We start from the raw sequence: 21,562 nt of genomic DNA on the forward strand, positions 1-21,562 counted from the left end.
ACCCTCCCCCCGCCAAACAAGCTGCCAGTAAGTACTCTCCCCCCCGCCAAACAAGCTGACAGTAAGTACCCTCCCCCCGCCAAACAAGCTGCCAGTAAGTCACAAGCTGCCAGTAAGTACCCTCCCCCCACCAAACAAGCTGCCAGTAAGTACCCTCCCCCGCCAAACAAGCTGCCAGTAAGTACACTCCCCCCCGCCAAACAAGCTGCCAGTAAGTACCCTCCCCGCCAAACAAGCTGCCAGTAAGTACCCTCCCCCCGCCAAACAAGCTGCCAGTAAGTACCCTCCCCCGCCAAACAAGCTGCCAGTAAGTACCCCTCCCCCGCCAAACAAGCTGCCAGTAAGTACCCTCCCCCGCCAAACAAGCTGCCAGTAAGTACCCTCCCCCGCCAAACAAGCTGCCAGTAAGTACCCTCCCCCCGCCAAACAAGCTGCCAGTAAGTACCCTCCCCGCCCTCCAAACAAGCTGCCAGTAAGTACCCTCCCCGCCCCCGCCAAACAAGCTGCCAGTAAGTACGCTACCCGCCCGCCAAACAAGCTGCCAGTAAGTACCCCTTCGCCCGCCAAACAAGCTGCCAGTAAGTACCCCTCCCCCCGCCAAACAAGCTGCCAGTAAGTACCCTCCCCCGCCAAACAAGCTGCCAGTAAGTACCCTCCCCCACCAAACAAGCTGCCAGTAAGTACCCTCCCCCGCCAAACAAGCTGCCAGTAAGTACCCTCCCCCGCCAAACAAGCTGCCAGTAAGTACCCTCCCCCGCCAAACAAGCTGCCAGTAAGTACCCTACCCCACCAAACAAGCTGCCAGTAAGTACCCTCCCCCGCCAAACAAGCTGCCAGTAAGTACCATCCCCCCCGCCAAACAAGCTGCCAGTAAGAACCCTCCCCCAGCCAAACAAGCTGCCAGTAAGTACCCTCCCCCCGCCAAACAAGCTGCCAGTAAGTACCCTCCCCCCGCCAAACAAGCTGCCAGTAAGTACCCTCCCCCCGCCAAACAAGCAACCAGAAAGTACCCTCCCCCGCCAAACAAGCTGCCAGTAAGTACCCCCCCCGCCAAACAAGCTGCCAGTAAGTACCCTCCCCCCGCCAAACAAGCTGCCAGTAAGTACCCTCCCCCCGCCAAACAAGCTGCCAGTAAGTAGCCTCCCCCCCCGGCAAACAAACTGCCAGTAAGTACCCTCCCCCCGCCAAACATGCTGCCAGTAAGTACCCTCCCCCCGCCAAACAAGCTGCCAGTAAGTACCCTCCCCCCGCCAAACAAGCTGCCAGTAAGTACCCTCCCCCGCCAAACAAGCTGCCAGTAAGTACCCTCCCCCACCAAACAAGCTGCCAGTAAGTACCCTCCCCCCGCCAAACAAGCTACCAGTAAGTACCCTCCCCCCACCAAACAAGCAACCAGTAAGTACCCTCCCCCCGCCAAACAAGCTACCAGTAAGTACCCTCCCCCCACCAAACAAGCTGCCAGTAAGTACCCTCCCCCACCAAACACGCTGCCAGTAAGTACCCTCCCCCGCCAAACAAGCTGCCAGTAAGTACCCTCCCCCGCCAAACAAGCTGCCAGTAAGTACCCTCCCCCGCCAAACAAGCAACCAGAAAGTACCAACCCCCCGCCAAACAAGCTGCCAGTAAGTACCCTCCCCCCGCCAAACAAGCTGCCAGTAAGTACCCTCCCCGCCACCAAACAAGCTGCCAGTAAGTACCCTCCCCCCGCCAAACAAGCTGCCAGTAAGTACCCCCCCCGCCAAACAAGCTGCCAGTAAGTACCCTCCCCCGCCAAACAATCTGCCAGTAAGTACCCTCCCCGCCAAACAATCTGCCAGTAAGTACCCTCCCCCCGCCAAACAATCTGCCAGTAAGTACCCTCCCCCGCCAAACAAGCTGCCAGTAAGTACCCTCCCCCCGCCAAACAAGCTGCCAGTAAGTACCCTCCCCCCCGCCAAACAATCTGCCAGTAAGTACCCTCCCCCCCGCCAAACAAGCTGCCAGTAAGTACCCTCCCCCCGCCAAACAAGCTGCCAGTAAGTACCCTCCCCCGCCAAACAAGCTGCCAGTAAGTACCCTCCCCCGCCAAACAAGCTGCCAGTAAGTACCCTCCCCCCGCCAAACAAGCTGCCAGTAAGTACCCTCCCCGCCCGCCAAACAAGCTGCCAGTAAGTACCCTCCCCGCCCCGCCAAACAAGCTGCCAGTAAGTACGCTACCCGCCCGCCAAACAAGCTGCCAGTAAGTACCCCTTCGCCCGCCAAACAAGCTGCCAGTAAGTACCCCTCCCCCCGCCAAACAAGCTGCCAGTAAGTACCCTCCCCCGCCAAACAAGCTGCCAGTAAGTACCCTCCCCCGCCAAACAAGCTGCCAGTAAGTACCCTCCCCCGCCAAACAAGCTGCCAGTAAGTACCCTCCCCCCGCCAAACAAGCTGCCAGTAAGTACCCTCCCCCGCCAAACAGGCTGCCAGTAAGTACCCTACCCCACCAAACAAGCTGCCAGTAAGTACCCTCCCCCGCCAAACAAGCTGCCAGTAAGTACCATCCCCCCGCCAAACAAGCTGCCAGTAAGTACCCTCCCCCAGCCAAACAAGCTGCCAGTAAGTACCCTCCCCCCGCCAAACAAGCTGCCAGTAAGTACCCTCCCCCCGCCAAACAAGCTGCCAGTAAGTACCCTCCCCCCGCCAAACAAGCAACCAGAAAGTACCCTCCCCCGCCAAACAAGCTGCCAGTAAGTACCCTCCCCCGCCAAACAAGCTGCCAGTAAGTACCCTCCCCCCGCCAAACAAGCTGCCAGTAAGTACCCTCCCCCCGCCAAACAAGCTGCCAGTAAGTAGCCTCCCCCCCCGGCAAACAAGCTGCCAGTAAGTACCCTCCCCCCCGCCAAACAAGCTGCCAGTAAGTACCCTCCCCCCGCCAAACAAGCTGCCAGTAAGTACCCTCCCCCCGCCAAACAAGCTGCCAGTAAGTACCCTCCCCCGCCAAACAAGCTGCCAGTAAGTACCCTCCCCCACCAAACAAGCTGCCAGTAAGTACCCTCCCCCCACCAAACAAGCAACCAGTAAGTACCCTCCCCCCGCCAAACAAGCTACCAGTAAGTACCCTCCCCCCACCAAACAAGCTGCCAGTAAGTACCCTCCCCCACCAAACACGCTGCCAGTAAGTACCCTCCCCGCCAAACAAGCTGCCAGTAAGTACCCTCCCCCGCCAAACAAGCTGCCAGTAAGTACCCACCCCCGCCAAACAAGCAACCAGAAAGTACCAACCCCCCGCCAAACAAGCTGCCAGTAAGTACCCTCCCCCGCCAAACAAGCTGCCAGTAAGTACCCTCCCCGCCACCAAACAAGCTGCCAGTAAGTACCCTCCCCCCGCCAAACAAGCTGCCAGTAAGTACCCCCCCGCCAAACAAGCTGCCAGTAAGTACCCTCCCCCGCCAAACAATCTGCCAGTAAGTACCCTCCCCCCGCCAAACAATCTGCCAGTAAGTACCCTCCCCCCGCCAAACAATCTGCCAGTAAGTACCCTCCCCCGCCAAACAATCTGCCAGTAAGTACCCTCCCCCCGCCAAACAAGCTGCCAGTAAGTACCCTCCCCCCCGCCAAACAATCTGCCAGTAAGTACCCTCCCCCCGCCAAACAAGCTGCCAGTAAGTACCCTCCCCCCGCCAAACAAGCTGCCAGTAAGTACCCTCCCCCCGCCAAACAATCTGCCATTAAGTACCCACCCCCCCGCCAAACAAGCTGCCAGTAAGTACCCTCCCCCCGCCAAACAAGCTGCCAGTAAGTACCCTCCCCCCCACCAAACAATCTGCCAGTAAGAACCAACCCCCCGCCAAACAAGCTGCCAGTAAGTACCCTCCCCCGCCAAACAAGCTGCCAGTAAGTACCCTCCCCCCCACCAAACAAGCTGCCAGTAAGTACCCTCCCCTGCCAAACAATCTGCCAGTAAGTACCCTCCCCCCGCCAAACAATCTGCCAGTAAGTACCCTCCCCCCGCCAAACAAGCTGCCAGTAAGTACCCTCCCCGCCAAACAATCTGCCAGTAAGTACCATCCCCTCGCCAAACAAGCTGCCAGTAAGTACCCTCCCCCCGCCAAACAAGCTGCCAATAAGTACCCTCCCCACCGCCAAACAATCTGCCAGTAAGTACCCTCCCCCCCGCCAAACAAGCTGCCAGTAAGTACCCTCCCCCGCCAAACAAGCTGCCAGAAAGTACCCTCCCCCGCCAAACAATCTGCCAGTAAGTACCTTCCCCCCGCCAAACAATCTGCCATTAAGTACCCTCCCCCCGCCAAACAAGATGCCAGTAAGTACCCTCCCCCCGCCAAACAAGCTGCCAGTAAGTACCCTCCCCCACCAAACAAGCTGCCAGTAAGTACCCTCCCCCACCAAACAAGCTGCCAGTAAGTACCCTCCCCCGCCAAACAAGCTGCCAGTAAGTACCCTCCCCCACCAAACAAGCTGCCAGTAAGTACCCTCCCCCCACCAAACAAGCTGCCAGTAAGTACCCTCCCCCCACCAAACAAGCAACCAGTAAGTACCCTCCCCCACCAAACAAGCTGCCAGTAAGTACCCTCCCCCTGCCAAACAAGCTGCCAGTAAGTACCCTCCCCCACCAAACAAGCTGCCAGTAAGTACCCTCCCCCTGCCAAACAAGCTGCCAGTAAGTACCCTCCCCCTGCCAAACAAGCTGCCAGTAAGTACCCTCCCCCCGCCAAACAAGCTGCCAGTAAGTACCCTCCCCCGCCAAACAAGCTGCCAGTAAGTACCCTCCCCCACCAAACACGCTGCCAGAAAGTACCCTCCCCCGCCAAACAAGCTGCCAGAAAGTACCCTCCCCCCGCCAAACAAGCTGCCAGTAAGTACCCTCCCTCCCCGCCAAACAAGCTGCCAGTAAGTACCCTCCCCCACCAAACAAGCTGCCAGTAAGTACCCTCCCCCCGCCAAACAAGCTACCAGTAAGTACCCTCCCCCCACCAAACAAGCAACCAGTAAGTACCCTCCCCCCGCCAAACAAGCTACCAGTAAGTACCCTCCCCCCACCAAACAAGCTGCCAGTAAGTACCCTCCCCCACCAAACACGCTGCCAGTAAGTACCCTCCCCCGCCAAACAAGCTGCCAGTAAGTACCCTCCCCCGCCAAACAAGCTGCCAGTAAGTACCCTCCCCCGCCAAACAAGCAACCAGAAAGTACCAACCCCCCGCCAAACAAGCTGCCAGTAAGTACCCTCCCCCCGCCAAACAAGCTGCCAGTAAGTACCCTCCCCGCCACCAAACAAGCTGCCAGTAAGTACCCTCCCCCCGCCAAACAAGCTGCCAGTAAGTACCCCCCCCGCCAAACAAGCTGCCAGTAAGTACCCTCCCCCGCCAAACAATCTGCCAGTAAGTACCCTCCCCGCCAAACAATCTGCCAGTAAGTACCCTCCCCCCGCCAAACAATCTGCCAGTAAGTACCCTCCCCCGCCAAACAAGCTGCCAGTAAGTACCCTCCCCCCGCCAAACAAGCTGCCAGTAAGTACCCTCCCCCCCGCCAAACAATCTGCCAGTAAGTACCCTCCCCCCCGCCAAACAAGCTGCCAGTAAGTACCCTCCCCCCGCCAAACAAGCTGCCAGTAAGTACCCTCCCCCGCCAAACAAGCTGCCAGTAAGTACCCTCCCCCGCCAAACAAGCTGCCAGTAAGTACCCTCCCCCCGCCAAACAAGCTGCCAGTAAGTACCCTCCCCGCCCGCCAAACAAGCTGCCAGTAAGTACCCTCCCCGCCCCGCCAAACAAGCTGCCAGTAAGTACGCTACCCGCCCGCCAAACAAGCTGCCAGTAAGTACCCCTTCGCCCGCCAAACAAGCTGCCAGTAAGTACCCCTCCCCCCGCCAAACAAGCTGCCAGTAAGTACCCTCCCCCGCCAAACAAGCTGCCAGTAAGTACCCTCCCCCGCCAAACAAGCTGCCAGTAAGTACCCTCCCCCGCCAAACAAGCTGCCAGTAAGTACCCTCCCCCCGCCAAACAAGCTGCCAGTAAGTACCCTCCCCCGCCAAACAGGCTGCCAGTAAGTACCCTACCCCACCAAACAAGCTGCCAGTAAGTACCCTCCCCCGCCAAACAAGCTGCCAGTAAGTACCATCCCCCCGCCAAACAAGCTGCCAGTAAGTACCCTCCCCCAGCCAAACAAGCTGCCAGTAAGTACCCTCCCCCCGCCAAACAAGCTGCCAGTAAGTACCCTCCCCCCGCCAAACAAGCTGCCAGTAAGTACCCTCCCCCCGCCAAACAAGCAACCAGAAAGTACCCTCCCCCGCCAAACAAGCTGCCAGTAAGTACCCTCCCCCGCCAAACAAGCTGCCAGTAAGTACCCTCCCCCCGCCAAACAAGCTGCCAGTAAGTACCCTCCCCCCGCCAAACAAGCTGCCAGTAAGTAGCCTCCCCCCCCGGCAAACAAGCTGCCAGTAAGTACCCTCCCCCCCGCCAAACAAGCTGCCAGTAAGTACCCTCCCCCCGCCAAACAAGCTGCCAGTAAGTACCCTCCCCCCGCCAAACAAGCTGCCAGTAAGTACCCTCCCCCGCCAAACAAGCTGCCAGTAAGTACCCTCCCCCACCAAACAAGCTGCCAGTAAGTACCCTCCCCCCACCAAACAAGCAACCAGTAAGTACCCTCCCCCCGCCAAACAAGCTACCAGTAAGTACCCTCCCCCCACCAAACAAGCTGCCAGTAAGTACCCTCCCCCACCAAACACGCTGCCAGTAAGTACCCTCCCCGCCAAACAAGCTGCCAGTAAGTACCCTCCCCGCCAAACAAGCTGCCAGTAAGTACCCACCCCCGCCAAACAAGCAACCAGAAAGTACCAACCCCCCGCCAAACAAGCTGCCAGTAAGTACCCTCCCCCCGCCAAACAAGCTGCCAGTAAGTACCCTCCCCGCCACCAAACAAGCTGCCAGTAAGTACCCTCCCCCCGCCAAACAAGCTGCCAGTAAGTACCCCCCCGCCAAACAAGCTGCCAGTAAGTACCCTCCCCCGCCAAACAATCTGCCAGTAAGTACCCTCCCCCCGCCAAACAATCTGCCAGTAAGTACCCTCCCCCCGCCAAACAATCTGCCAGTAAGTACCCTCCCCCGCCAAACAATCTGCCAGTAAGTACCCTCCCCCCGCCAAACAAGCTGCCAGTAAGTACCCTCCCCCCCGCCAAACAATCTGCCAGTAAGTACCCTCCCCCCGCCAAACAAGCTGCCAGTAAGTACCCTCCCCCCGCCAAACAAGCTGCCAGTAAGTACCCTCCCCCCGCCAAACAATCTGCCATTAAGTACCCACCCCCCCGCCAAACAAGCTGCCAGTAAGTACCCTCCCCCCGCCAAACAAGCTGCCAGTAAGTACCCTCCCCCCCACCAAACAATCTGCCAGTAAGAACCAACCCCCCGCCAAACAAGCTGCCAGTAAGTACCCTCCCCCGCCAAACAAGCTGCCAGTAAGTACCCTCCCCCCCACCAAACAAGCTGCCAGTAAGTACCCTCCCCTGCCAAACAATCTGCCAGTAAGTACCCTCCCCCCGCCAAACAATCTGCCAGTAAGTACCCTCCCCCCGCCAAACAAGCTGCCAGTAAGTACCCTCCCCGCCAAACAATCTGCCAGTAAGTACCATCCCCTCGCCAAACAAGCTGCCAGTAAGTACCCTCCCCCCGCCAAACAAGCTGCCAATAAGTACCCTCCCCACCGCCAAACAATCTGCCAGTAAGTACCCTCCCCCCCGCCAAACAAGCTGCCAGTAAGTACCCTCCCCCGCCAAACAAGCTGCCAGAAAGTACCCTCCCCCGCCAAACAATCTGCCAGTAAGTACCTTCCCCCCGCCAAACAATCTGCCATTAAGTACCCTCCCCCCGCCAAACAAGATGCCAGTAAGTACCCTCCCCCCGCCAAACAAGCTGCCAGTAAGTACCCTCCCCCACCAAACAAGCTGCCAGTAAGTACCCTCCCCCACCAAACAAGCTGCCAGTAAGTACCCTCCCCCGCCAAACAAGCTGCCAGTAAGTACCCTCCCCCACCAAACAAGCTGCCAGTAAGTACCCTCCCCCCACCAAACAAGCTGCCAGTAAGTACCCTCCCCCCACCAAACAAGCAACCAGTAAGTACCCTCCCCCACCAAACAAGCTGCCAGTAAGTACCCTCCCCCTGCCAAACAAGCTGCCAGTAAGTACCCTCCCCCACCAAACAAGCTGCCAGTAAGTACCCTCCCCCTGCCAAACAAGCTGCCAGTAAGTACCCTCCCCCTGCCAAACAAGCTGCCAGTAAGTACCCTCCCCCCGCCAAACAAGCTGCCAGTAAGTACCCTCCCCCGCCAAACAAGCTGCCAGTAAGTACCCTCCCCCACCAAACACGCTGCCAGAAAGTACCCTCCCCCGCCAAACAAGCTGCCAGAAAGTACCCTCCCCCCGCCAAACAAGCTGCCAGTAAGTACCCTCCCTCCCCGCCAAACAAGCTGCCAGTAAGTACCCCCCCCTGCCAAACAAGCTGCCAGAAAGTACCCTCCCCCCGCCAAACAAGCTGCCAGTAAGTAACCTCCCCCCGCCAAACAAGCTGCCAGTAAGTACCCCTCCCCACCCCGGTAAAAAACAAGCTGCCAGTAAGTACCCTCCCCCCCGCCAAACAAGCTGCCAGTAAGTACCCTCCCCCCGCCCAACAAGCTGCCAGTAAGTACCCTCCCCCGCCAAACAAGCTGCCAGTAAGTACCCTCCCCCACCAAACAAGCTGCCAGTAAGTACCCTCCCCCGCCAAACAAGCTGCCAGTAAGTACCCTCCCCCCCGCCAAACAAGCTTCCAGTAAGTACCCTCCCCCCGCCAAACAAGCTGCCAGTAAGTACCCTACCCCCGCCAAACAAGCTGCCAGTAAGTACCCTACCCCCGCCAACACGCTGCCAGTAAGTACCCTCCCCCTGCCAAACAAGCTGCCAGTAAGTACCCTCCCCCGCCAAACAAGCTGCCAGTAAGTACCCTCCCCCCCGCCAAACATGCTGCCAGTAAGTACCCTCCCCCCGCCAAACACGCTGCCAGAAAGTACCCTCCCCCGCCAAACAAGCTGCCAGAAAGTACCCTCCCCCCGCCAAACAAGCTGCCAGTAAGTACCCTCCCCCCGCCAAACAAGCTGCCAGTAAGTACCCTCCCCCCGCCAAACAAGCTGCCAGTAAGTACCCTCCCCCCACCAAACAAGCTGCCAGTAAGTACCCTCCCCCCACCAAACAAGCTGCCAGTAAGTACCCTCCCCCCGCCAAACAAGCTGCCAGTAAGTACCCTCCCCCCGCCAAACAAGCTGCCAGTAAGTACCCTCCCCCCGCCAACAAGCTGCCAGTAAGTACCCTCCCCCCGCCAAATAAGCTGCCAATAAGTACCCTCCCCCCGCCAAAAGAGCTGCCAGTAAGTACCCTCCCCCCCGCCAAACAAGATGCCAGTAAGTACCCTCCCCCACCAAACAAGCTGCCAGTAAGTACCCTCCCCCCGCCAAACAAGCTGCCAGTAAGTACCCTCCCCCCCCGCCAAACAAGCTGCCAGTAAGTACCCTCCCCCGCCAAACAAGCTGCCAGTAAGTACCCTCACCCGCCAAACAAGCTTCCAGTAAGTACCCTCCCCAGCCAAACAGTCTGCCAGTAAGTACCCCTCCCCCGCCAAACAAGCTGCCAGTAAGTACCCTCCCCCACCAAACAAGCTGCCAGTAAGTACCCTCCCCCACCAAACAAGCTGCCAGTAAGTACCCTCCCCCACCAAACAAGCTGCCAGTAAGTACCCTCCCCCACCAAACAAGCTGCCAGTAAGAACCCTCCCCCCGCCAAACAAGCTGCCAGTAAGTACCCTCCCCCGCCAAACAAGCTGCCAGTAAGTACCCTCCCCCACCAAACAAGCTGCCAGTAAGTACCCTCCCCCACCAAACAAGCTGCCAGTAAGAACCCTCCCCCCGCCAAACAAGCTGCCAGTAAGTACCCTCCCCCGCCAAACAAGCTGCCAGTAAGTACCCTCCCCCCGCCAAACAAGCTGCCAGTAAGTACCCTCCCCCGCCAAACAAGCTGCCAGTAAGTACCCTCCCCCCGCCAAACAAGCTGCCAGTAAGTACCCTCCCCCCCGCCAAACAAGCTGCCAGTAAGTACCCTCAACCACCAAACAAGCTGCCAGTAAGTAGCCTCCCCCGCCAAACAAGCGGCCAGTAAGTACCCTCCCCCCGCCAAACAAGCTGCCAGTAAGTACCCTCCCCCCGCCAAACAAGCTGCCAGTAAGTACCCCTCCCCCCGCCAAACAAGCTGCCAGTAAGTACCCTCCCCCGCCAAACAAGCTGCCAGTAAGTAGCCTCCCCCCGCCAAACAAGCTGCCAGTAAGTACCCTCCCCCGCCAAACAAGCTGCCAGTAAGTACCCTCCCCCGCCAAACACGCTGCCAGTAAGTACCCACCCCCGCCAAACAAGCTGCCAGTAAGTACCCTCCCCCGCCAAACAAGCTGCCAGTAAGTACCCTCCCCCGCCAAACAAGCTGCCAGTAAGTACCCTCCCCCGCCAAACAAGCAGCCAGTAAGTACCCTCCCCCCCGCCAAACAAGCTGCCAGTAAGTACCCTCCCCCCGCCAAACAAGCTGCCAGTAAGTACCCTCCCCCGCCAAACAAGCTGCCAGTAAGTACAATCCCCCGCCAAACAAGCTGCCAGTAAGTACCCTCCCCCCGCCAAACAAGCTGCCAGTAAGTACCCTCCCCCCGCCAAACAAGCTGCCAGTAAGTACCCTCCCCCCGCCAAACAATCTGCCATTAAGTACCCACCCCCCCGCCAAACAAGCTGCCAGTAAGTACCCTCCCCCCGCCAAACAAGCTGCCAGTAAGTACCCTCCCCCCCACCAAACAATCTGCCAGTAAGAACCAACCCCCCGCCAAACAAGCTGCCAGTAAGTACCCTCCCCCGCCAAACAAGCTGCCAGTAAGTACCCTCCCCCCCACCAAACAAGCTGCCAGTAAGTACCCTCCCCTGCCAAACAATCTGCCAGTAAGTACCCTCCCCCCGCCAAACAATCTGCCAGTAAGTACCCTCCCCCCGCCAAACAAGCTGCCAGTAAGTACCCTCCCCGCCAAACAATCTGCCAGTAAGTACCATCCCCTCGCCAAACAAGCTGCCAGTAAGTACCCTCCCCCCGCCAAACAAGCTGCCAATAAGTACCCTCCCCACCGCCAAACAATCTGCCAGTAAGTACCCTCCCCCCCGCCAAACAAGCTGCCAGTAAGTACCCTCCCCCGCCAAACAAGCTGCCAGAAAGTACCCTCCCCCGCCAAACAATCTGCCAGTAAGTACCTTCCCCCCGCCAAACAATCTGCCATTAAGTACCCTCCCCCCGCCAAACAAGATGCCAGTAAGTACCCTCCCCCCGCCAAACAAGCTGCCAGTAAGTACCCTCCCCCACCAAACAAGCTGCCAGTAAGTACCCTCCCCCACCAAACAAGCTGCCAGTAAGTACCCTCCCCCGCCAAACAAGCTGCCAGTAAGTACCCTCCCCCACCAAACAAGCTGCCAGTAAGTACCCTCCCCCCACCAAACAAGCTGCCAGTAAGTACCCTCCCCCCACCAAACAAGCAACCAGTAAGTACCCTCCCCCACCAAACAAGCTGCCAGTAAGTACCCTCCCCCTGCCAAACAAGCTGCCAGTAAGTACCCTCCCCCACCAAACAAGCTGCCAGTAAGTACCCTCCCCCTGCCAAACAAGCTGCCAGTAAGTACCCTCCCCCTGCCAAACAAGCTGCCAGTAAGTACCCTCCCCCCGCCAAACAAGCTGCCAGTAAGTACCCTCCCCCGCCAAACAAGCTGCCAGTAAGTACCCTCCCCCACCAAACACGCTGCCAGAAAGTACCCTCCCCCGCCAAACAAGCTGCCAGAAAGTACCCTCCCCCCGCCAAACAAGCTGCCAGTAAGTACCCTCCCTCCCCGCCAAACAAGCTGCCAGTAAGTACCCCCCCCTGCCAAACAAGCTGCCAGAAAGTACCCTCCCCCCGCCAAACAAGCTGCCAGTAAGTAACCTCCCCCCGCCAAACAAGCTGCCAGTAAGTACCCCTCCCCACCCCGGTAAAAAACAAGCTGCCAGTAAGTACCCTCCCCCCCGCCAAACAAGCTGCCAGTAAGTACCCTCCCCCCGCCCAACAAGCTGCCAGTAAGTACCCTCCCCCGCCAAACAAGCTGCCAGTAAGTACCCTCCCCCACCAAACAAGCTGCCAGTAAGTACCCTCCCCCGCCAAACAAGCTGCCAGTAAGTACCCTCCCCCCCGCCAAACAAGCTTCCAGTAAGTACCCTCCCCCCGCCAAACAAGCTGCCAGTAAGTACCCTACCCCCGCCAAACAAGCTGCCAGTAAGTACCCTACCCCCGCCAACACGCTGCCAGTAAGTACCCTCCCCCTGCCAAACAAGCTGCCAGTAAGTACCCTCCCCCGCCAAACAAGCTGCCAGTAAGTACCCTCCCCCCCGCCAAACATGCTGCCAGTAAGTACCCTCCCCCCGCCAAACACGCTGCCAGAAAGTACCCTCCCCCGCCAAACAAGCTGCCAGAAAGTACCCTCCCCCCGCCAAACAAGCTGCCAGTAAGTACCCTCCCCCCGCCAAACAAGCTGCCAGTAAGTACCCTCCCCCCGCCAAACAAGCTGCCAGTAAGTACCCTCCCCCCACCAAACAAGCTGCCAGTAAGTACCCTCCCCCCACCAAACAAGCTGCCAGTAAGTACCCTCCCCCCGCCAAACAAGCTGCCAGTAAGTACCCTCCCCCCGCCAAACAAGCTGCCAGTAAGTACCCTCCCCCCGCCAACAAGCTGCCAGTAAGTACCCTCCCCCCGCCAAATAAGCTGCCAATAAGTACCCTCCCCCCGCCAAAAGAGCTGCCAGTAAGTACCCTCCCCCCCGCCAAACAAGATGCCAGTAAGTACCCTCCCCCACCAAACAAGCTGCCAGTAAGTACCCTCCCCCCGCCAAACAAGCTGCCAGTAAGTACCCTCCCCCCCCGCCAAACAAGCTGCCAGTAAGTACCCTCCCCCGCCAAACAAGCTGCCAGTAAGTACCCTCACCCGCCAAACAAGCTTCCAGTAAGTACCCTCCCCAGCCAAACAGTCTGCCAGTAAGTACCCCTCCCCCGCCAAACAAGCTGCCAGTAAGTACCCTCCCCCACCAAACAAGCTGCCAGTAAGTACCCTCCCCCACCAAACAAGCTGCCAGTAAGTACCCTCCCCCACCAAACAAGCTGCCAGTAAGTACCCTCCCCCACCAAACAAGCTGCCAGTAAGAACCCTCCCCCCGCCAAACAAGCTGCCAGTAAGTACCCTCCCCCGCCAAACAAGCTGCCAGTAAGTACCCTCCCCCACCAAACAAGCTGCCAGTAAGTACCCTCCCCCACCAAACAAGCTGCCAGTAAGAACCCTCCCCCCGCCAAACAAGCTGCCAGTAAGTACCCTCCCCCGCCAAACAAGCTGCCAGTAAGTACCCTCCCCCCGCCAAACAAGCTGCCAGTAAGTACCCTCCCCCGCCAAACAAGCTGCCAGTAAGTACCCTCCCCCCGCCAAACAAGCTGCCAGTAAGTACCCTCCCCCCCGCCAAACAAGCTGCCAGTAAGTACCCTCAACCACCAAACAAGCTGCCAGTAAGTAGCCTCCCCCGCCAAACAAGCGGCCAGTAAGTACCCTCCCCCCGCCAAACAAGCTGCCAGTAAGTACCCTCCCCCCGCCAAACAAGCTGCCAGTAAGTACCCCTCCCCCCGCCAAACAAGCTGCCAGTAAGTACCCTCCCCCGCCAAACAAGCTGCCAGTAAGTAGCCTCCCCCCGCCAAACAAGCTGCCAGTAAGTACCCTCCCCCGCCAAACAAGCTGCCAGTAAGTACCCTCCCCCGCCAAACACGCTGCCAGTAAGTACCCACCCCCGCCAAACAAGCTGCCAGTAAGTACCCTCCCCCGCCAAACAAGCTGCCAGTAAGTACCCTCCCCCGCCAAACAAGCTGCCAGTAAGTACCCTCCCCCGCCAAACAAGCAGCCAGTAAGTACCCTCCCCCCCGCCAAACAAGCTGCCAGTAAGTACCCTCCCCCCGCCAAACAAGCTGCCAGTAAGTACCCTCCCCCGCCAAACAAGCTGCCAGTAAGTACAATCCCCCGCCAAACAAGCTGCCAGTAAGTACCCTCCCCCCGCCAAACAAGCTGCCAGTAAGTACCCTCCCCCACCAAACAAGCTGCCAGTAAGTAGCCTCCCCCCGCCAAACAAGCTGCCAGTAAGTACCCTCCCCCGCCAAACAAGCTGCCAGTAAGTACCCTCCCCGCCAAACAAGCTGCCAGTAAGTACCCTCCCCCGCCAAACAAGCTGCCAGTAAGTACCCTCCCCCGCCAAACAGTCTGCCAGTAAGTACCCCTCCCCCCGCCAAACAAGCTGCCAGTAAGTACCCTCCCCCACCAAACAAGCTGCCAGTAAGTACCCTCCCCCACCAAACAAGCTGCCAGTAAGTACCCTCCCCCGCCAAACAAGCTGCCAGTAAGAACCCTCCCCCGCCAAACAAGCTGCCAGTAAGTACCCTCCCCCCACCAAACAAGCTGCCAGTAAGTACCCTCCCCCCGCCAAACAAGCTGCCAGTAAGTACCCTCAACCACCAAACAAGCTGCCAGTAAGTAGCCTCCCCCCGCCAAACAAGCGGCCAGTAAGTACCCTCCCCCCGCCAAACAAGCTGCCAGTAAGTACCCTCCCCCGCCAAACAAGCTGCCAGTAAGTACCCCTCCCCCGCCAAACAAGCTGCCAGTAAGTACCCTCCCCCGCCAAACAAGCTGCCAGTAAGTAGCCTCCCCCGCCAAACAAGCTGCCAGTAAGTACCCTCCCCCCCGCCAAACAAGCTGCCAGTAAGTACCCTCCCCCGCCAAACACGCTGCCAGTAAGTACCCTCCCCCCCGCCAAACAAGCTGCCAGTAATTACCCTCCCCCGCCAAACAAGCTGCCAGTAAGTACCCTCCCCCGCCAAACAAGCTGCCAGTAAGTACCCTCCCCCCGCAAAACAAGCAGCCGGTAAGTACCCTCCCCCGCCAAACAAGCTGCCAGTACGTATCCTCCCCCCCGCCAAACAAGCTGCCAGTAAGTACCCTCCCCCGCCAAACAAGCTGCCAGTAAGTACCCTCCCCCGCCAAACAAGCTGCCAGTAAGTACCCTGCCCCCGCCAAACAAGCTGCCAGTAAGTACCCTCCCCCGCCAAAAGAGCTGCCAGTAAGTACCCTCCCCCGCCAAACAAGCTGCCAGTAAGTACCCTCCCCCACCAAACAAGCTGCCAGTAAGTACCCTCCCCCGCCAAACAAGCTGCCAGTAAGTACCCTGCCCCCGCCAAACAAGCTGCCAGTAAGTACCCTCCCCCGCCAAAAGAGCTGCCAGTAAGTACCCTCCCCCGCCAAACAAGCTGCCAGTAAGTACCCTCCCCCGCCAAACAAGCTGCCAGTAAGTACCCTCCCCCCGCCAAACAAGCTGCCAGTAAGTACCCTCCCCCCCGCCAAACAAGCTGCCAGTAAGTACCCTCCCCATGCCAAACAAGCTGCCAGTAAGTACCCTCCCCCACCAAACAAGCTGCCAGTAAGTACCCTCCCCTGCCAAACAAGCTGCCAGTAAGTACCCTCCCCCTGCCAAACAAGCTGCCAGTAAGTACCATCCCCCCGCCAAACAAGCTGCCAGTAAGTACCCTCCCCCCGCCAAACAAGCTGCCAGTAAGTACCCTCCCCCGCCAAACACGCTGCCAGAAAGTACCCTCCCCCGCCAAACAAGCTGCCAGAAAGTACCCTCCCCACGCCAAACAAGCTGCCAGTAAGTACCCTCCCTCCCCGCCAAACAAGCTGCCAGTAAGTACCCCCCCCGCCAAACAAGCTGCCAGAAAGTACCCTCCCCCCACCAAACAAGCTGCCAGTAAGTACCCTCCCCCTGCCAAACAAGCTGCCAGTAAGTACCCCTCCCCACCCCGGTAAAAAACAAGCTGCCAGTAAGTACCCTCCCCCCGCCAAACAAGCTGCCAGTAAGTACCCTCCCCCCGCCAAACAAGCTGCCAGTAAGTACCCTCCCCCCGCCCAACAAGCTGCCAGTAAGTACCCTCCCCCGCCAAACAAGCTGCCAGTAAGTACCCTCCCCCACGAAACAAGCTGCCAGTAAGTACCCTCCCCCCGCCAAACAAGCTGCCAGTAAGTACCCTACCCCCGCCAAACAAGCTTCCAGTAAGTACCCTCCCCCCGCCAAACAAGCTGCCAGTAAGTACCCTACCCCCGCCAAACAAGCTGCCAGTAAGTACCCTACCCCCGCCAAACAAGCTGCCAGTAAGTACCCTCCCCCTGCCAAACAAGCTGCCAGTAAGTACCCTCCCCCGCCAAACAAGCTGCCAGTAAGTACCCTCCCCCCCGCCAAACAAGCTGCCAGTAAGTACCCTCCCCCACCAAACAAGCTGCCAGTAAGTACCCTCCCCCTGCCAAACAAGCTGCCAGTAAGTACCCTCCCCCTGCCAAACAAGCTGCCAGTAAGTACCCTCCCCCCGCCAAACAAGCTGCCAGTAAGTAACCTCCCCCCGCCAAACAAGCTGCCAGTAAGTACCCTCCCCCACCAAACACGCTGCCAGAAAGTACCCTCCCCCGCCAAACAAGCTGCCAGAAAGTACCCTCCCCCCGCCAAACAAGCTGCCAGTAAGTACCCTCCCTCCCCGCCAAACAAGCTGCCAGTAAGTACCCCCCCCCTGCCAAACAAGCTGCCAGAAAGTACCCTCCCCCCGCCAAACAAGCTGCCAGTAAGTAACCTCCCCCCGCCAAACAAGCTGCCAGTAAGTATCCCTCCCCACCCCGGTAAAAAACAAGCTGCCAGTAAGTACCCTCCCCCCGCCAAACAAGCTGCCAGTAAGTACCCTCCCCCCGCCAAACAAGCTGCCAGTAAGTACCCTCCCCCCCGCCAAACAAGCTTCCAGTAAGTACCCTCCCCCCGCCAAACAAGCTGCCAGTAAGTACCCTACCCCCGCCAAACAAGCTGCCAGTAAGTACCCTACCCCCGCCAAACACGCTGCCAGTAAGTACCCTCCCCCTGCCAAACAAGCTGCCAGTAAGTACCCTCCCCCGCCAAACAAGCTGCCAGTAAGTACCCTCCCCCCCGCCAAACAAGCTTCCAGTAAGTACCCTCCCCCCGCCAAACAAGCTGCCAGTAAGTACCCTACCCCCGCCAAACAAGCTGCCAGTAAGTACCCTACCCCCGCCAAACACGCTGCCAGTAAGTACCCTCCCCCTGCCAAACAAGCTGCCAGTAAGTACCCTCCCCCGCCAAACAAGCTGCCAGTAAGTACCCTCCCCCCCGCCAAACATGCTGCCAGTAAGTACCCTCCCCCCGCCAAACACGCTGCCAGAAAGTACCCTCCCCCGCCAAACAAGCTGCCAGAAAGTACCCTCCCCCCGCCAAACAAGCTGCCAGTAAGTACCCTCCCCCCGCCAAACAAGCTGCCAGTAAGTACCCTCCCCCCGCCAAACAAGCTGCCAGTAAGTACCCTCCCCCCACCAAACAAGCTGCCAGTAAGTACCCTCCCCCCACCAAACAAGCTGCCAGTAAGTACCCTCCCCCCGCCAAACAAGCTGCCAGTAAGTACCCTCCCCCCGCCAAACAAGCTGCCAGTAAGTACCCTCCCCCCGCCAAACAAGCTGCCAGTAAGTACCCTCCCCCCGCCAACAAGCTGCCAGTAAGTACCCTCCCCCCGCCAAATAAGCTGCCAATAAGTACCCTCCCCCCGCCAAAAGAGCTGCCAGTAAGTACCCTCCCCCCCGCCAAACAAGATGCCAGTAAGTACCCTCCCCCACCAAACAAGCTGCCAGTAAGTACCCTCCCCCCGCCAAACAAGCTGCCAGTAAGTACCCTCCCCCCCCGCCAAACAAGCTGCCAGTAAGTACCCTCCCCCGCCAAACAAGCTGCCAGTAAGTACCCTTACCCGCCAAACAAGCTTCCAGTAAGTACCCTCCCCAGCCAAACAGTCTGCCAGTAAGTACCCCTCCCCCGCCAAACAAGCTGCCAGTAAGTACCCTCCCCCACCAAACAAGCTGCCAGTAAGTACCCTCCCCCACCAAACAAGCTGCCAGTAAGAACCCTCCCCCCGCCAAACAAGCTGCCAGTAAGTACCCTCCCCCGCCAAACAAGCTGCCAGTAAGTACCCTCCCCCACCAAACAAGCTGCCAGTAAGTACCCTCCCCCACCAAACAAGCTGCCAGTAAGAACCCTCCCCCCGCCAAACAAGCTGCCAGTAAGTACCCTCCCCCGCCAAACAAGCTGCCAGTAAGTACCCTCCCCCACCAAACAAGCTGCCAGTAAGTACCCTCCCCCACCAAACAAGCTGCCAGTAAGAACCCTCCCCCCGCCAAACAAGCTGCCAGTAAGTACCCTCCCCCCGCCAAACAAGCTGCCAGTAAGTACACTCCCCCCCGCCAAACAAGCTGCCAGTAAGTACCCTCAACCACCAAACAAGCTGCCAGTAAGTAGCCTCCCCCGCCAAACAAGCGGCCAGTAAGTACCCTCCCCCCGCCAAACAAGCTGCCAGTAAGTACCCTCCCCCCGCCAAACAAGCTGCCAGTAAGTACCCCTCCCCCCGCCAAACAAGCTGCCAGTAAGTACCCTCCCCCGCCAAACAAGCTGCCAGTAAGTAGCCTCCCCCGCCAAACAAGCTGCCAGTAAGTACCCTCCCCCGCCAAACAAGCTGCCAGTAAGTACCCTCCCCCGCCAAACACGCTGCCAGTAAGTACCCACCCCCGCCAAACAAGCTGCCAGTAAGTACCCTCCCCCGCCAAACAAGCTGCCAGTAAGTACCCTCCCCCGCCAAACAAGCAGCCAGTAAGTACCCTCCCCCCCGCCAAACAAGCTGCCAGTAAGTACCCTCCCCCCGCCAAACAAGCTGCCAGTAAGTACCCTCCCCCGCCAAACAAGCTGCCAGTAAGTACAATCCCCCGCCAAACAAGCAGCCAGTAAGTACCCTCCCCCCCGCCAAACAAGCTGCCAGTAAGTACCCTCCCCCCGCCAAACAAGCTGCCAGTAAGTACCCTCCCCCACCAAACAAGCTGCCAGTAAGTAGCCTCCCCCCGCCAAACAAGCTGCCAGTAAGTACCCTCCCCCGCCAAACAAGCTGCCAGTAAGTACCCTCCCCGCCAAACAAGCTGCCAGTAAGTACCCTCCCAGGCCAAACAAGCTGCCAGTAAGTACCCTCCCCCGCCAAACAGTCTGCCAGTAAGTACCCCTCCCCCCGCCAAACAAGCTGCCAGTAAGTACCCTCCCCCACCAAACAAGCTGCCAGTAAGTACCCTCCCACACCAAACAAGCTGCCAGTAAGTACCCTCCCCCGCCAAACAAGCTGCCAGTAAGAACCCTCCCCCGCCAAACAAGCTGCCAGTAAGTACCCTCCCCCCACCAAACAAGCTGCCAGTAAGTACCCTCCCCCCGCCAAACAAGCTGCCAGTAAGTACCCTCAACCACCAAACAAGCTGCCAGTAAGTAGCCTCCCCCCGCCAAACAAGCGGCCAGTAAGTACCCTCCCCCCGCCAAACAAGCTGCCAGTAAGTACCCTCCCCCCGCCAAACAAGCTGCCAGTAAGTACCCCTCCCCCGCCAAACAAGCTGCCAGTAAGTACCCTCCCCCGCCAAACAAGCTGCCAGTAAGTAGCCTCCCCCGCCAAACAAGCTGCCAGTAAGTACCCTCCCCCCCGCCAAACAAGCTGCCAGTAAGTACCCTCCCCCGCCAAACACGCTGCCAGTAAGTACCCTCCCCCCGCCAAACAAGCTGCCAGTAATTACCCTCCCCCGCCAAACAAGCTGCCAGTAAGTACCCTCCCCCCCGCCAAACAAGCTGCCAGTAAGTACCCTCCCCCGCCAAACACGCTGCCAGTAAGTACCCTCCCCCCGCCAAACAAGCTGCCAGTAATTACCCTCCCCCGCCAAACAAGCTGCCAGTAAGTACCCTCCCCCGCCAAACAAGCTGCCAGTAAGTACCCTCCCCCCGCAAAACAAGCAGCCGGTAAGTACCCTCCCCCCGCCAAACAAGCTGCCAGTAAGTACCCTCCCCCCGCCAAACAAGCTGCCAGTAAGTACCCTCCCCCGCCAAACAAGCTGCCAGTAAGTACCCTCCCCCCGCCAAACAAGCTGCCAGTAAGTACCCTGCCCCCGCCAAACAAGCTGCCAGTAAGTACCCTCCCCCACCAAACAAGCTGCCAGTAAGTAGCCTCCCCCGCCAAACAAGCTGCCAGTAAGTACCATCCCCCGCCAAACAAGCTGCCAGTAAGTACCCTCCCCCCGCCAAACAAGCTGCCAGTAAGTACCCTCCCCCCCGCCAAACAAGCTGCCAGTAAGTACCCTCCCCATGCCAAACAAGCTGCCAGTAAGTACCCTCCCCCACCAAACAAGCTGCCAGTAAGTACCCTCCCCCTGCCAAACAAGCTGCCAGTAAGTACCCTCCCCCTGCCAAACAAGCTGCCAGTAAGTACCATCCCCCCGCCAAACAAGCTGCCAGTAAGTACCCTCCCCCCGCCAAACAAGCTGCCAGTAAGTACCCTCCCCCGCCAAACACGCTGCCAGAAAGTACCCTCCCCCGCCAAACAAGCTGCCAGAAAGTACCCTCCCCCCACCAAACAAGCTGCCAGTAAGTACCCTCCCTCCCCGCCAAACAAGCTGCCAGTAAGTACCCCCCCCCGCCAAACAAGCTGCCAGAAAGTACCCTCCCCCCACCAAACAAGCTGCCAGTAAGTACCCTCCCCCTGCCAAACAAGCTGCCAGTAAGTACCCCTCCCCACCCCGGTAAAAAACAAGCTGCCAGTAAGTACCCTCCCCCCGCCAAACAAGCTGCCAGTAAGTACCCTCCCCCCGCCAAACAAGCTGCCAGTAAGTACCCTCCCCCCGCCCAACAAGCTGCCAGTAAGTACCCTCCCCCGCCAAACAAGCTGCCAGTAAGTACCCTCCCCCACGAAACAAGCTGCCAGTAAGTACCCTCCCCCCGCCAAACAAGCTGCCAGTAAGTACCCTCCCCCGCCAAACAAGCTGCCAGTAAGTACCCCCCCGCCAAACAAGAGTCAGTAACTACCCTCCCCCGCCAAACAAGCTGCCAGTAAGTACCCTCCCCCCGCCAAACAAGCTTCCAGTAAGTACCCTCCCCCCGCCAAACAAGCTGCCAGTAAGTACCCCCCGCCAAACAAGCTGCCAGTAAGTACCCTACCCCCGCCAAACACACTGCCAGTAAGTACCCTCCCCCTGCCAAACAAGCTGCCAGTAAGTACCCTCCCCCGCCAAACAAGCTGCCAGTAAGTACCCTCCCCCCCGCCAAACAAGCTGCCAGTAAGTACCCTCCCCCCCGCCAAACAAGCTGCCAGTAAGTACCCTCCCCCCGCCAAACAAGCTGCCAGTAAGTACCCTCCCCCCGCCAAACAAGCTGCCAGTAAGTACCCTCCCCCCACCAAACAAGCTGCCAGTAAGTACCCTCCCCCCGCCAAACAAGCTGCCAGTAAGTACCCCCCCCACCAAACAAGCTGCCAGTAAGTACCCTCCCCCCGCCAAACAAGCTGCCAGTAAGTACCCTCCCCCCACCAAACAAGCTGCCAGTAATTACCCTCCCCCCGC

General features: G+C 58.9%; 1 long non-coding RNA gene across 1 annotated transcript in view; it reads right to left on the reverse strand.

Moving 5' to 3' along the window:
* LOC142473262 (uncharacterized) overlaps positions 1–21,562 on the reverse strand; it is a 62,564-nt gene that overhangs the window by 19,746 nt on the left and 21,256 nt on the right. The gene's annotated exons all lie outside the window — the stretch shown is intronic.

This window comes from Ascaphus truei, assembly GCF_040206685.1.
Source record: "Ascaphus truei isolate aAscTru1 chromosome 2 unlocalized genomic scaffold, aAscTru1.hap1 SUPER_2_unloc_2, whole genome shotgun sequence".
NCBI lineage: Eukaryota > Metazoa > Chordata > Amphibia > Anura > Ascaphidae > Ascaphus > Ascaphus truei.